The sequence below is a fragment of the Microtus pennsylvanicus genome, chromosome 1, assembly GCF_037038515.1.
Source record: "Microtus pennsylvanicus isolate mMicPen1 chromosome 1, mMicPen1.hap1, whole genome shotgun sequence".
Classification (NCBI taxonomy): Eukaryota; Metazoa; Chordata; class Mammalia; order Rodentia; family Cricetidae; genus Microtus; species Microtus pennsylvanicus.
Window position 1 is genome coordinate 69,090,214 of NC_134579.1, and position 14,482 is coordinate 69,104,695.

The 14,482-nt window shown below is 42.6% G+C and overlaps 1 protein-coding gene and 1 non-coding gene across 2 annotated transcripts in view; one reads left to right on the forward strand and one right to left on the reverse strand.

The window, feature by feature from the left end:
- Positions 1-14,482, reverse strand: part of Tprg1 (tumor protein p63 regulated 1) — a 105,709-nt gene that overhangs the window by 62,799 nt on the left and 28,428 nt on the right. The window lies entirely within an intron of this gene.
- LOC142842891 (U6 spliceosomal RNA) lies at positions 12,643-12,749 on the forward strand. The gene has a single exon (XR_012909534.1). It is a non-coding gene; the product is annotated as a U6 spliceosomal RNA (small nuclear RNA).

Genomic DNA, 14,482 nt, shown 5'->3' on the forward strand with positions numbered 1-14,482 from the left:
GCAAAGACTGAGGTGTCCTATCAGCTATCTGCGTAAACTTCTCAAAATAGATCATGTCTACTTAGCAGTATGTTATACATGGCTGTCTAATAAACCAGACTTGTTTAAAGTCTGAGAAAAAGAAAAAAAAAAACCATGCAGCTTTGGGTTGAATGGTTTTACTGAAAATGTCAGCACTCCATAATGAGATTTATTTTAAAGGTAAAGGATTCCGGGAGGGAAAAAAAAAGAGGATTCTTTTTAGGAACACAGAGTGCTCTGCTGTGACACAGACTCTGCATAATTTACATGTCGGGATGCCTGAATCCAAGTAAACACGCAGGCCTATAAAAAGCTCTGACCGCCAGCTCCAGCTCCAGCTCCTAGGTGGTGGTGTTTATTTGGACTCCAATCATATCTTCATTTCTTGTAGAACTTAGGTAAACATTTGAACCACATAGTCCTGAGACGAATGCCCTTGAAGGCTGGAGGGCAGTAATAACAAACACAGGAAAAGGAGTAACAACCACACAGCTCTGCTGCAGCCGGGGACATTACTGAGGCCTGGGACATCAATGCTCTCCTTCACTTCACAAAATCTAACCCTTTAGACTAAACGTCATCACTCCTGTTTCAAAGATACGTAAACTAAAATGGTACACTGGGTATGTTACACATAGGTACACGGTCCTGAAATGAATATTGAGATGTCCAATCTAGGCATAGATTTTGTTGACCGAGGTTTCTGTCCTGCCAGGTCCTGCAGTGGTTCAGTCCCAAAGAAATACACAGAGGTCTACATTAACTATAAACTGATTGGCCCAGTAGCTCAGGCTTTTTATTAACTCTTATAACTTATATTAGCCCATAATTCTTGTCTGTGTTAGCCACATGGCTTGGTGCCTTTTTTGGGGAGGCAGTCACATCTTGCTTGCTTGGTTTGTGGCTTCCTTTGTCACAACAGCAGACTGAAACTTCCTCTTCCCATAATTCTCATTGCCATGCCTATACTTCCTGTCTGGCTACTGGACAATCAGCATTGTATTAAAAATAATAGCAGTGACAGGATAAAAGATCATTGTCCCACAGTGGCCACCTAGGCCTGCTTTATCTTTTCTTGCTCTTCCTGCTGACCTCTGCACCCTACTTCACTGAGGGCAGGTTCTGTCCTGGGCTTTGCTTTTGGTTTGTTTGTCCATTTGTCTTTTGTGTATTTTTGTTCAGATGGTTTGATTTGGTTTGTTATGTAAGAAAATCAATCCACCATTACTCACCCTGACTTAAAAAGCTTTAGTAGGTTTTCTCAGTAGCTCTTAGAACAAATAACAAAAGAAACTAGAAAGTTTGGAGGTTTTTTTTTTTTTTTTAATGTTTTGGTCTTAGAACAAATAACAAAAGAAACTAGAAAGTTTGGAGGTGTTTTTTTATTTTTTAATGTTTTGGTTTTGTTTGTTTGGGAGCTTTTTGGTTTGGTTTGTGTATTGGCCTGTTTCTTTGTTTGTTTCTGAGACAAGTTCTACTCTGTAGCCCAAGTTGGCCTCAAACTTATTAAGTAGTACAAACATTTGAGGACACTTTGTCTTGGCATCCCAAGTTCTGGCTGATAAGTATGTGCCACTATGCCTGGTAGAAAATGACAAATTGAAATTTAACCCTGCCTTGAGGGTCAGGCCCCAGTGGCTTCATTTCAGGCCCAGTTTTTGGACTCTATTCTCCTTTGTCTGATTCTGTTGTTGTTTTTCTGATTTTTGTTCAGGTTTTAGTTTGTTTGGTTTTGTACTCCATCTGCTCTAAGAAATTTTGTTCATGCTGGTCCCTTTTCAGGCAATGTTTCTTAGCTCCTTCGCCTATGTAATGCCTACAGATGCCTAGGTGATGCCTACAGATGCCTATGTAATGCCTACAGGTGCCTATGTAATACCTACAGATGCCTATGTAATGCCTACAGGTGCCTATATAATGCCTACAGGTGCCTATGTAATGCCTACAGATGCCTTGATGATGCCTACAGATGCGTAGGTGATGCCTACAGATGCGTAGGTGATGCCTACAGATGCCTAGGTGATGCCGACAGATGCCTATGTAATGCCTACAGATGCCTATGTAATGCCTACAGATGCCTTGGTAATGCCTACAGATGCCTTGGTAATGCCTACAGATGCCTTGGTAATGCCTACAGATGCGTAGGTGATGCCTACAGAAGGCTTGAGCTCCATCCCTGCTTACTGCAGCACAGCCTGGCCTCTGTGAACACCTCTAGTCTCTCTAATTGTGCATTGGCACAGCACATCTGTTTCCTTTATCCCAGATGAAATATTATTGTTCTTTTAATGATTGCATGATCTGTATCTCATTCATCTTGACCTGATGCTCATGTTATTCATACTGTCTGGGGATTCTGATCATAATTTTCAACAAATTGAAATATTCCCTCCCCCCATAAACTAGATCATTAAAAAAAGTATGTTTTTTGGGGAATGCTCATGCCATAATAATAAGAAAGAATAAAATGTAAAGGCAAAGCACTTCATGCATCAAAACTTTAACATTCATTATTATTCTGGAGTGGTGAAATTTCAAAATTGTTTTTTTTCTTTTTCTGTATGCTTCTACCTACTGGCACTCAATTTATTTATATTTGTTTATATGTGTTCATATAAGCATATATACATATGTGCACATATATAAAAAAGAATATATATGTGTTCATGGCAAGGCAGATATATATATATATATATATATATATATATATATATATATATATAGAGAGAGAGAGAGAGAGAGAGAGAGAGAGAGAGAAGAGAGAGTGCATATATGTGCACATACACACTTGTATAGACAAATATATGTGTGCATATAAACATAAACTAGACAGACAGACAGATATGAGTATGCATGTCTGTGTGGCATGAGCATATACAAATATACGCACTTGCATGTGGAGTTCAGAGGTCAAAGTCAGGAGCCCCCCATTGCTTCTCCAACTTATTTTTGAGACAGAGCCTTTCATTGAAACTGTAGCTCATAGATTGGCAAGACTGACTAGTCAGGTTCCTGAGGGTTCTTCTGTCTCTCCCTCTCCAGTGCTGAGATTATAGGTACCCACCATAGCGCCCAGTTTTCATAGGGGTTCTGGAGATACAGACCTGGGCCCTCATACATGCAAAATGAACAGTTTAATGGCAGTTGGTTGTCTTCCTTGTTCAAAATAACTACTTTTAAAATTAGAGAAAATTTGCATTTCTCTGATTGATAAAATGGCTAAACAGTTTTTCAAAGGTATTTCTTAGCCATTTGTATCTCCTTCGAGAGCTTTTTGTTCAGATCTATAACCCATTTTGAAATCGGGTTGTTTGTTTTGTGGTGTTCTAAGAGTTGTGTGTGCTCTGGCTTTTGACCCTCTGGAGAAGTCCAGCTGACAAAGGGTCTCCCCGCTCCAAGGACCTCTTCTACAGGAAACTGAATGCATCTGTTGTGCTGCAGAGCTTTTGGTTTCAGGATTTTCTATTTGTAAATCGGGTTGGGGGAGCCTAATTTTTAAGCACACTGGTTCCTGGTTAGAGATTTCCTCTCACCCCAGACAGAGTAGCCAAGATTAGGAAAATAAAGCTCACGGCATATTGCAAAGTGGTGCAGCTACTATGGAAATCAGTGGGAAGACTTCTCAAAAAGCTAAAAGCAGCTCCCTCATATGGTCCAGCTATACCACTCCTTGGCACCTACCCAAAGGATGCGGCACCAGACTCCACATATACTCGCTCAGCCATGCTCACTGCAGCTGCATCCCCAAGAAATGGAAGCAGCCTAGACGTCTATTAACCAATGGATGGATAATTAAAACCTGGTATGTACACATAGGAGCTTCTATTCTGATATAAAAAAAATCTAAAATTCTAGGTAAACAGATGGACTTAGAAAATATTATATTGATGAGGTAACCCACACCCAGAGAGACAAATACCACATATTCTCTGTTGATTGTGACCCCTGGCTCTGCATCCTCGGTGCTGAGCAACCATGGAAGCCAGGAAAGAGAAAAGGGACCACTAAAGGAGGGAGCCATAGAGAGGGGGAAACAGGACCCAGTACTACAAAGGAGGATGGGAAAACTGCAGGGGGTCTTAACTGGGGTGAAGGGAGGGAGGGAGGAAGGGAGGAAAGGAGAGAGAAAGAAAGGGAGGGAGGGAGGGAGGTAAAAGAGGGAAGAAAGAAGAAAGGAAGAGAGGAAAGTCTACACAGGGGAGGAGGAGTTAGGGAGGAGGTGATGAGTGAAACTGAGGACTGAGGTGACTGTAATGTAATCACATTTTCTGGACAGGACAGAAAGGCTACTCCCATGAACTCTGAACAACCCACCTGCTCTCATAAGGCCGGCAAGGACCACAGCACTAGAGGGACCAATATGAAGGAGGGAAATTGAACAAGGCTTCACACCTTGATGAAGAGCCACAGAATGGCCACCGAAGGGGGAAGAAAGTGTTCCTTTTCCCCATGGAGGAGATCCTAATCCAAAATGGTCAGCCCTAAACACATGCAGATTAGGACAGCATTGATCCATTATCCTCCACCTCCTAGCTACACACATCTAAAGAGGTCATTAATTAATTTGGAAGGGAGGGAGAGAGGGAGGGAGGGAGGGAGGGAGGGAGGGAGGGAGGGAGGGAGCGAGGGAGGGAGGGAGGGAACAGGGAAGGAATTGGAGGGGGCTGGGATGGAAATGAGGTAAACACAGTGTGCGCCTTTATGAAACCCTCAAATAATTTTCAAGTAAAATAAAAATTCAAAATAGAATTAAATGATGGAAAACGCAAACGATCCTTCAGGTTCCCAGTTTATGTTGCATGGACCCTTATTCTCCAAGTGGATGAGCCATTTTGTCAAAGAACAACAAAGGCACTTTCAGTATCTATCCCGTGGCCCTAGCCACAGTCTCTGTAGTATGGTTTATTTCTGTGTTGGACTCACCTCACATATGGACTGGAGTTTCCTCTGGTGCAGAATCAACATCTCATTTACACCTGGGTCTCTGTGCTGTACCCACCAAGGCCTCAACAAACAAGGAGAAGGCATGGTGAAAGAACAGAAATCCACCACCTGTCTCCCGATGTGAGACACAGTCATGCCTGGTACCCTTACCTCAGCATCAGCATCTCTCCACATCAGCATCCTGTCTCTGCTGATAGGTTGGAGGAGCCTATGCTCCAGGGAAGAGTCACGGAGAACTCCAGCTTCCCCGAGATAACAAGACTCACCAGCAGAGGGCAACAGCGAACTAGCAATGACCGGCTATACTAATCCTACAAGTTACCAGGTCCCAGTAAATTTGATCATCCCAGGCACCCTTCCTGCAGCCCAGACTGCAGTCCAGTGATACTTCAGTTGTTTTTGTGAGACAAAGAGATCAATTTGTCATTTGTAAGTGATCTTCCTAAAAGAATTTTCTACTAATGTTCTCTCTCTCTCTCTCTCTCTCTCTCTCTCTCTCTCTCTCTCTCTCTCTCTCTCTCTCTCTCTCTCCCCTCTGTGTGTGTGTGAGGGGGGTGTCGTGTGTGTGTGTGTGTGTGTGTGTTTGTGTGTGTGTGTGTGTGTGTGTGTGTGTATGAGAGAGAGAGAGAGAGAGAGAGAGAGAGAGAGAGAGAGAGACCCATTCATATCTATCACTCAGTACAGACGTTTTCCCAGAGTTAGTGGACTAGGAGGAAAACACGGAATCATTCATTCCACACACATTCCTTAAGCAGCCACTGGGTTCTAGAGCCTGAAGAGAATCCAATTTGGGTTTGTTGTTTAAACACAAACTGTTGAAAACTACATAGCATTAGAGCAAAGTATCCCCCTGCCCCGAGTTAAGTGAAGTCTTATAAATGTTGATCCAGATACATTTCTTTCAATCCTTTGGTTAGTATTTCTCTAAGCCACTCCAGTTTGTTTGAAATGGGAGACCTTCAAAACAAACACAGTTTCTAATAAAAATCCAATAGCACAAACCTTTCTTATTCCCAGGTCTCTAAACCTGGCTGCTTGTAATTCATTTGTTTTTCCCCATAACCTGTGGCACCAGCCATGTACCAGGCTCTACGCTTCTTATTAGGAATGCAGAGAAGCTCTTCCACCCTGGCATACCCACAGCTCCATGTTGTGAGGAAGAACACAAACAAGAAAGAATTGCACGGTGCCCGACAGCAAGATGTGGCTGAATGAAGGCAACTCGGATCCACAGGGGCAAACTGTGGTCTCGTGGTTCCCTGCCCGTGGCCCACAGGGCTGAGGATAAAGAGTCTCTGGCATCTCTTCCTTGCCCTGGCAGAAGGTTCTCTTCAAGCATGCCATTTTCTACAGCCTGGCAAAGATCTCAGTGCTGGGAAAGCACAAGCTGAGAAATCTGGATGACATTTTGTAAGGTGAAGGAGGAAAAAAAAAACTCAGGAGAATTTATTTCTTGAGTGTTTTTTTAACATGCACCTAACATTGGGCAGATGGGGGATGCCAGTAAGAAACAGATAGGAAGGGAAAGAGAGGTATCTCAGTTGGTTAACTGCTCCCTTGCAAGCACAAAGATCCAAGTTCAAGACCCAAAACCCACATTTTAAAAAAAATGCTGTGTGTGGTGACATGGGATTGTGAAGACATGCTGGGGCAGAGACAGTCAGACCTACAGGATTCTGACAGTCTGCTATCCAGACAGTCCGGTCTATTGGAAGGGTTCAGGCCTGAGAGAGTCCCTGTCTCAAAAGTCAGTGAATGAATGGCACCTGAGTAACAAGTTTAGCTTCAACAGGCATGCATACATACATACCCTCCCTCTCTTTCTCACACACACACACACAGAGAGAGAGAAAAGACCTAGAAACATAATCAAACACCATCAGATGCTATGATTGTCTTCACCAGACAACCCTCGCAAGTAGAGAGAAGTAAACTAAGGCATGATAAATTGTTTTGTGTTGCCTATTAGAATCCGTCCATGTGTTGAAGCCCTAGTCCCCAACATTGACACCGTGGAGTAGAGCCTTGGAAGCTTTAGGTGAGAACAAGAAAGGACAGCTCCTTAGAGGACAGCTCCTTCGGTAGAGTGAACACCTCACATGAAGGAAAGACACTGGCTTCCTTTCTCAGCACAGGCACACACTGAGAAGCAGCTTCTGTTGGCCACAAACAAGGCCTGCAAGCAAGTTAATAACAAGCAAGTTAACCCAAGCAGCCGGCATGAAGAGCTTAGGTTTTGAGTCTCTAAGGCTAAGGAATAAATGTTTGCTCTATCCCATATATAGATGCTCCACCCATCCCTTATATAGCGTTCTGTTAGGTTAAACTAGCAAAGGCAGGATGCTAACTTGCAAGAGACATAACCAGCATTTACCCAGCATGTGTGTAATGAGTTCTGGAGCTCACCACACCACCAAACCACCATTCATTGAGGAATGACCTTAAATTTCTCCATTAAGTCAGCAGTGGTTACTGAGTGCCTGTGTAGGTCTGTATAATAGTCCTCTTATTGAGCTAAGAAGGCTTCTACCATTTTTACCCTCTAAGAAGCTTATAATCTAAAGAAGGAAACACAAGCACATTGTTATTTAGAGCTATAAATGAGATGGAGACTTACACAACGGGCAATTGATACCTGGTTAACAGTTCCCATTGCCTGATGCTCCTTTTTTATACATTTTGCTCTATGAGCTTCACGGGGATTGCATCCATTAGACCTTCATCAACTCTGTGAGGAAGGTCAGAGCCCCCACACTGTCACAGTTGAGGAACCTCAGCATAAAGAGGGAAAGTAACATGTGTTATATGCATGAATGAGTGTGCACACGCCATGGCCCATGGATGGATATGAGAGAACAACTTGTGGGGTCATTTCTTTCTCCCCCACCCATCTGGGTTCCAGGGATAAACACAGGTTGAAAACAAACCTTCGTGACGGTCAGCGTTACCAGCTAAGCCATCTCACCAGCCCAGCCAATGCTTGTAATTAACCACTCTGTCAGAGAAAGGTCCTGAAGCCACCTAGAAAGTCAAAACTTGATGTGAATTGTGTTTGAAGAATGTCTTGAAGGATGATCCAGAGATCTAACTAGACATAGAATTACTAAGTTTAGGCAGAACGAACAGCATGCCTCCAAATACAGAACATGTTGCAGGATGGCTGGCCGGAAGAGATGTGTTGCATATGAGATTATCAAAACCTGGTTGGAGAGACGGTTCAGTGGTAAAGAGCACTAGCTGCTCTTTCAGAGGTCCTGAGTTCAATTCCCAGCAACCATATGGTGGCTCCCGCCCATCTCTAATGAGATTTGATGCCTTCGTCTGGCCTGAAGGCAGATATGCAGGCGGAACACTGTATACACAGTAAATTTTTAAAAAAAGAAAAAAGAGTCAGGTGGTGGTGGTGCGTGCGTGCCTTTAATCCCAGCACTTGGGAGGCAGAGGCAGGCGGATCTGTGTGAGTTCGAGACCAGCCTGGTCTACAGAGCTAGTTCCAGGAGAGGCTCCAAAAATACAAAGAAACCCAGTCTCAAAAAGCAAAACAAAAAAAGAAGAACGAAAGGAAAAAAGAGAGAGATTACGAAAACAATTGGAGGTGGAATCATTCAGAAAATCTAGCTATAACTCACAAAATGTCTGATTCAGGAGAATGAACATGGGGTCTGGGTGCCTAAAACCTTTTAATAAGAAGCTCCATGCAGGAGGAGAATTTGTGGCATTTTGGTGAACCAAACACTTCCCGAGCCTGCTCAAGGAACTGCCGTCATATCTAAAAATGTCCAGCCTGCCTGGTCACTGCTCTTTGAACTGAGTCCTGGGGCACTTTTGGGCAGCATTAAAAGATTTGTGCATTTCCATAACCTTTTATGTGGGAACACATCAGAGAATTTCCAAGTATTTCTTGTCCAACCCAGAGAATTAGTCCCTCGCTGTCATAAACCAGGAAAACTAAGATGAAAGAGCCCTACTGCTTGAGGTCGCACTCCCGGCCTAGCCTGGTGCAAAGGCACTGACTTAAAACATCTCTTTCTTTCCTTGTGTTCAATGAAGACGATTTGTATGTGTGCAAAAATTTTGTCAAGATTCTTAGGAGTTCGGGTTGTAGCCACAATTCAAGCTCTTTTTCTTTGGCTCCCCTTCAAGTGCTAGGCTCCTGAGGAGGAACTATCTCTCTGTCACGCAGGCCCAGAGTCAAAGGAGCAGCGCTGCCCCGTGCCAGCAGTTAAGATCAGGCAAAAGTTACTTTTTCCTCCTGAGACTCCATTTCCACATCTTCAAATGAAGATAGCACTATAGTATTACCAAAGAGCCTTATAGGGCTGTGTGAGGAAAAGAAACACTCCATACACAGAGTGTAATAAAACGCAAAGCACACGTGAATTAGTTCATCATAGTCGGCTACCAATGCAGTCACAACGAAGGAAACCATTTCCAAATCCCTTGAGAATCGCGGAAACGTGTGCAGAATTAACAAACCAATTAGTGAAGGATCAAGTCAAATTCGCTTAAAGAGAGTGTCTCAAGCCTGTCAATCTTTTCAGATATACAAATTACCTGTTTTCAACTTCCTAAAAATAGGAAAAGAGTATTTGCTCATTCCATACACATAAGGCAAACTTCTGTATGTTTGTCTCTTTGTCTAGCGTGGCTGCTTTTATTTTCATTACATTAGATGCCACATTCAAGTTGTTCTGAATTCAAGTATAAGCCATATGGGAAATTCACAATAAAGGTGGCCACTGTGGGTTGCTTTGAAAGGTTAGGAGCCGAGCAGCTTGGACATAATAAGTAAGAGGGTTGATGGAAGGGGGTGTGTGCTCCATCCACTTCAGACAGCCTGACCAGACCAGCCAAAAGTCGACTCGGACGTGAGCACAGCTCAGAAGTCACGAGGCAGCAAACAGCTCAGGATTATGGCACACAAGAAAATTTGATTTCTATCGATCTGCAATTGAACTTCCTACTACATGGAACAAAGAATTTCTTTTAAGAAGCAATACCAGTAAACTAAATCAGAAGTAATTCTTACCCTTACCGATCCCCAAATGCAAAGTTATAGGCCTTAGGATTAAGTGATGTACCAAATGGACCTGGGGCTTCCTGTGCTTCCATTCCAGGAAGAGTCGCAGATGGAGGAGGGTACGAAGTGCTGGAAAGGGGAACTGAGGAGAGGCTGAAAAGATGGCTCAGAAGTACAGTGTACTAGCTGCCCTTGTAGAAGATGCGTTCATTTTCTGGCACTCATATCATGGCTCACAACTTGAGTTCCAGGGACCCTGACCTTCAGGTCTCCATGAGCGCCTGTCATTCATGCGGTACACAGACATATATGAAGGCAAAACACTCATACATATAAAATAAAAATACATTTTAGAGCAGAGTTTGGAGATGATCTGTGAGAAGAGCACACAGTGGAGTATTGCAAGTCCCTGAGACGTATTTCAGCGAGAACCATAAAGAACACAAGGAAGGGGGAGAGCATTTAAGCAAAAACCTGATCATGGAGAGAAACAATCACCATTTCTCCGAAACTTATTAGCAATTTTCACATTACATGACTGTCACATACTACTTTACAGATTCAGGAAGCACGCCTCAGTAAAGTGACAAGGGCCTAGCATGATGTGACCAAGGCAACAGCATGTTCAGGTTCACCACTTCCGGTGGCTATCCCAGTCAGTGTATATTCCATCGAGGTGTTTTTCCTCCTATGTTTCCCACACTGGGAGGAAACTTTGCTCTCCCTACAATGTTACCACCACCAAAACGGCATTTTAATAGCTACGAAAAGAAAAGGATCTGGAACACGCCACTCGTTCCTTCCCCCCACAAAATTAACAAATAGATGGTAAATCATTCAAGCCATCTACAGCACACCAGGAGTGCATAAAAGGCCCAACGCCGGGAGCATCCTGTTCTCTCCTGAGTTCTCTTTAAGGAATTTGCTTGATCAGAAGCCAAGAACGAGACCCATGGTGAGGGGCCAGGAGGAGGGAAGAACGGAACAAACCTACACATCTCATCTCCTCCACGGTTTTCCTTTTATTGTAAAGGGAAGGATATCTGCTTGCTGTAGACTATTAATTATGGCTCCCTGGGTACAGAGATCACAGTCCTACCCAGTCAGACCCAGAAGGAGGGTAGATGCTATAAAAACATGGGAATCCCACTGAAAGCCAAGAACAGGAACTAGAGAGCAGCTACCCCCCATGAGACCCGGAGATCCCCAGGAGCTGGGAGTAGACAATCTACTCTTGCCATCGTAGTCTCTGTCTAAATCTCTGTGCCTCTCTTGGCCTTGTCTGTTTCCTCTTGAGTCGAGCGGTCCTGTGGCATTGGTTCTTTTTTATTCCTCTTTAGTTCCACCTTGCTTATAACTTGCAGCTGCTTCCAGTGCAGACCTGAATCTCTCCCCCTCAAATCCTCAAGAGAAGGAATTCTGTTCCATACAGATTAGCTCATTTGTGTAAATCATTCCCTTGGTTCACAGGCAGGGATTATTCCCTCTGTCCAACCAGGTAGCCAAGAACTGAAAGGTTTATAATAGAAAAAAAATGGACCTGAAAGACCCCAAGTTGGAGACACCAAGAACTCCTCTGCTTCTTTGTGAATCTGAAAGCAAACATCACCTTTAATGAATTTTAAAATCCTAGTTCATCCTAATAGTGCCCTAGCCTCTTCCATTTTTTAGCATCAGTAGAGATGTAGTTGATGTTTCTGGGTACCTTTTTACTACATTTGGTATCTGGTTTACTGTCAAATTATTTCTGTTTTTGCTACCTCACTTCTCCTTCTGTATGTGTAGGGAAATAGGGGGGTATCACAAACCCAAAAGAAAGCTTGGTTTCCTAATAAAAAATAAGAATTAAAAAATGGAAAACAATCCTAAAAGACATATTTGCCACAACAGAAGTACACAGCACAGATGAAAAAGCAAGGAATATGAGAAATCAAGGCAGTGACTTCTGAAAGAGCATAAATTATACCTTCTCAATGATCAAACCCAAAGGTGCTGACACGGCTAAAGTGCCGGAAAAGGAAATTCCGAAGTCCAGTTTTTAAAATTATCAGTAGGATTAAGGGTATTCAGATAAAAAGATAAATACAGCAAGGAAGTCAATTTGGAACCTCAAAAAGAAGTGCAAGATGGATAAGAAGCTCCACAAAGAGCTACGCACCACCACACCCTGATGTTATCTTCTTAATTTATGCATTTGTTTATTTTTATTCTTTGAGAATTTTATATATGTATACAATAAAATATGATCATATCTACTCTCCTCTTCTCCTCTTCAGCTTCCTCTGGATCTTCTCACACACAGCAGTCTCCCAACTTCATATCTATGGTTCTTTGAAAGAAAATGACCCCCATTAAAAAGGTAGCACTATTAGGAGGTGTGATTTTGTTGAAGTATCTATGGGCTTATTGGAGGAAGTGTCACGGTTGGGGTAGGCTTTGAGGTCTCCTATGCTCAAGCTGGCTCTTCTATGCTTAAGCTACTCCCAGTGCCACAGTTCACTTCCTGTTGCCTGTGGATTAATATGTAGGACTCTCGGTTCTTTCTCTAGCACCCTGTCTACCTGCGGGCTACCATGTTCCATCATGATGATAATGAACTAAACCTCTAAAACTGAAAGCTATCCCAACTTTTTTTTTCCTTTTTAAGAGTTGCTGTTGTGCTCGCTTCGGCAGCACATATACTAAAATTGGAATGATACAGAGAAGATTAGCATGGCCCCTGCACAAGGATGACATGCAAATTCGTGAAGCGTTCCATATTTTTGACATAAGGGGATCGAAGGGATTTGAATTGGTAAGGAAGAAGTTAAACTTTCATTATGTGCAGATGATATGATAGTATACATAAGCGACCCCAAACTCCAGCAAAGAACTCCTACAGCTGATAAACACCTTTAGCAGCGTGGCAGGATACAAAATCAATTCCGAAAAATCAGTTGCCCTCCTATACACAAAGGATAAGGAAGCAGAGAGGGAAATCAGAGAGGCATCACCTTTCACGATAGCCACAAATAGCATAAAATATCTTGGGGTAACTCTAACCAAGGAAGTAAAGGATCTGTTTGACAAGAACTTTAAGTCTTTGAAGAAAGAAATTGAAGAGGACACCAGAAAATGGAAGGATCTCCCTTGCTCTTGGATTGGGAGGATCAACATAGTAAAAATGGCAATTCTACCAAGGGCAATTTATAGATTCAATGCAATCCTCATTAAAATCCCATCGAAATTCTTCACTGATCTTGAGAGGACATTAATCAACTTTATATGGAAAAACAAAAAACCCAGGATAGCCAAAACAATCTTATACAATAAAGGAACTTCTGGAGGCATTACCATCCCTGACTTCAAACTCTATTACAGAGCTTCAGTATTGAAAACAGCTTGGTATTGGCATAAAAACAGAGAAGTCGATCAATGGAATAGGGTAGAAGACCCTGACTTTAACCCACAAACCTATGAACACCTGATTTTTGATAAAGGAGCTAAAAGTATTCAATGGAAGAAAGAAATCATCTTCAACAAATGGTGCTGGCAGAACTGGTTGTCAACCTGTAGAAGAATGAAAATAGATCCATATCTATCACCATGCACAAAACTCAAGTCCAAATGGATTAAAGACCTCAATATCAGGCTGAACACACTGAACCTGATAGAAGAGAAAGTGGGAAGTACTCTACAACATATGGGCACAGGAGATCATTTCCCACATATATCCCCAGCACCACAGACATTAAGAACAACATTGAATAAATGGATCCTCCTGAAACTGAGAAGCTTCTGTAAAGCAAAGGACACTGTCACTAAGACAAAAAGACAACCCACTGACTGAGAGAAGATCTTCACCAACCCTGCAACAGACAAAGGTCTGATCTCCAAAATATATAAAGAACTCAAGAAACTAGACTTTAAAATGCTAATTAACACAATTAAAAAATGGGGCACTGAACTGAACAGAGAATTCTCGACAGAAGAAATTCAAATGGCCAAAAGACACTTAAGGTCATGCTCAACCTCCTTGGCGATCAGGGAAATGTAAATTAAAACAACTTTGAGATACCATCTTACACCTGTCAGAATGGCTAAAATCAAAAACACCAATGATAGCCTTTGCTGGAGAGGTTGTGGAGAAAGGGGTACACTCATCCACTGCTGGTGGGAATGCAAACTTGTGCAACCATTTTGGAAAGCAGTGTGGAGGTTTCTCAGGAAATTCGGGATCAACCTACCCCTGGACCCAACAATACCACTCTTGGGAATATACCCAAGAGATGCCCTATCATATGACAAAAGCATTTGTTCAACTATGTTCATAGCAGCATTATTTGTAATAGCCAGAGCCTGGAAACAACCTAGATGCCCTTCAATGGAAGAATGGATGAAGAAAGTGTGGAATATATACATATTAGAGTACTACTCAGCGGTAAAAAACAATGACTTCGCGAATTTTGCATGGAAATAGAAAACACTATCCTGAGTGAGGTATCCCAAACCCAAAAA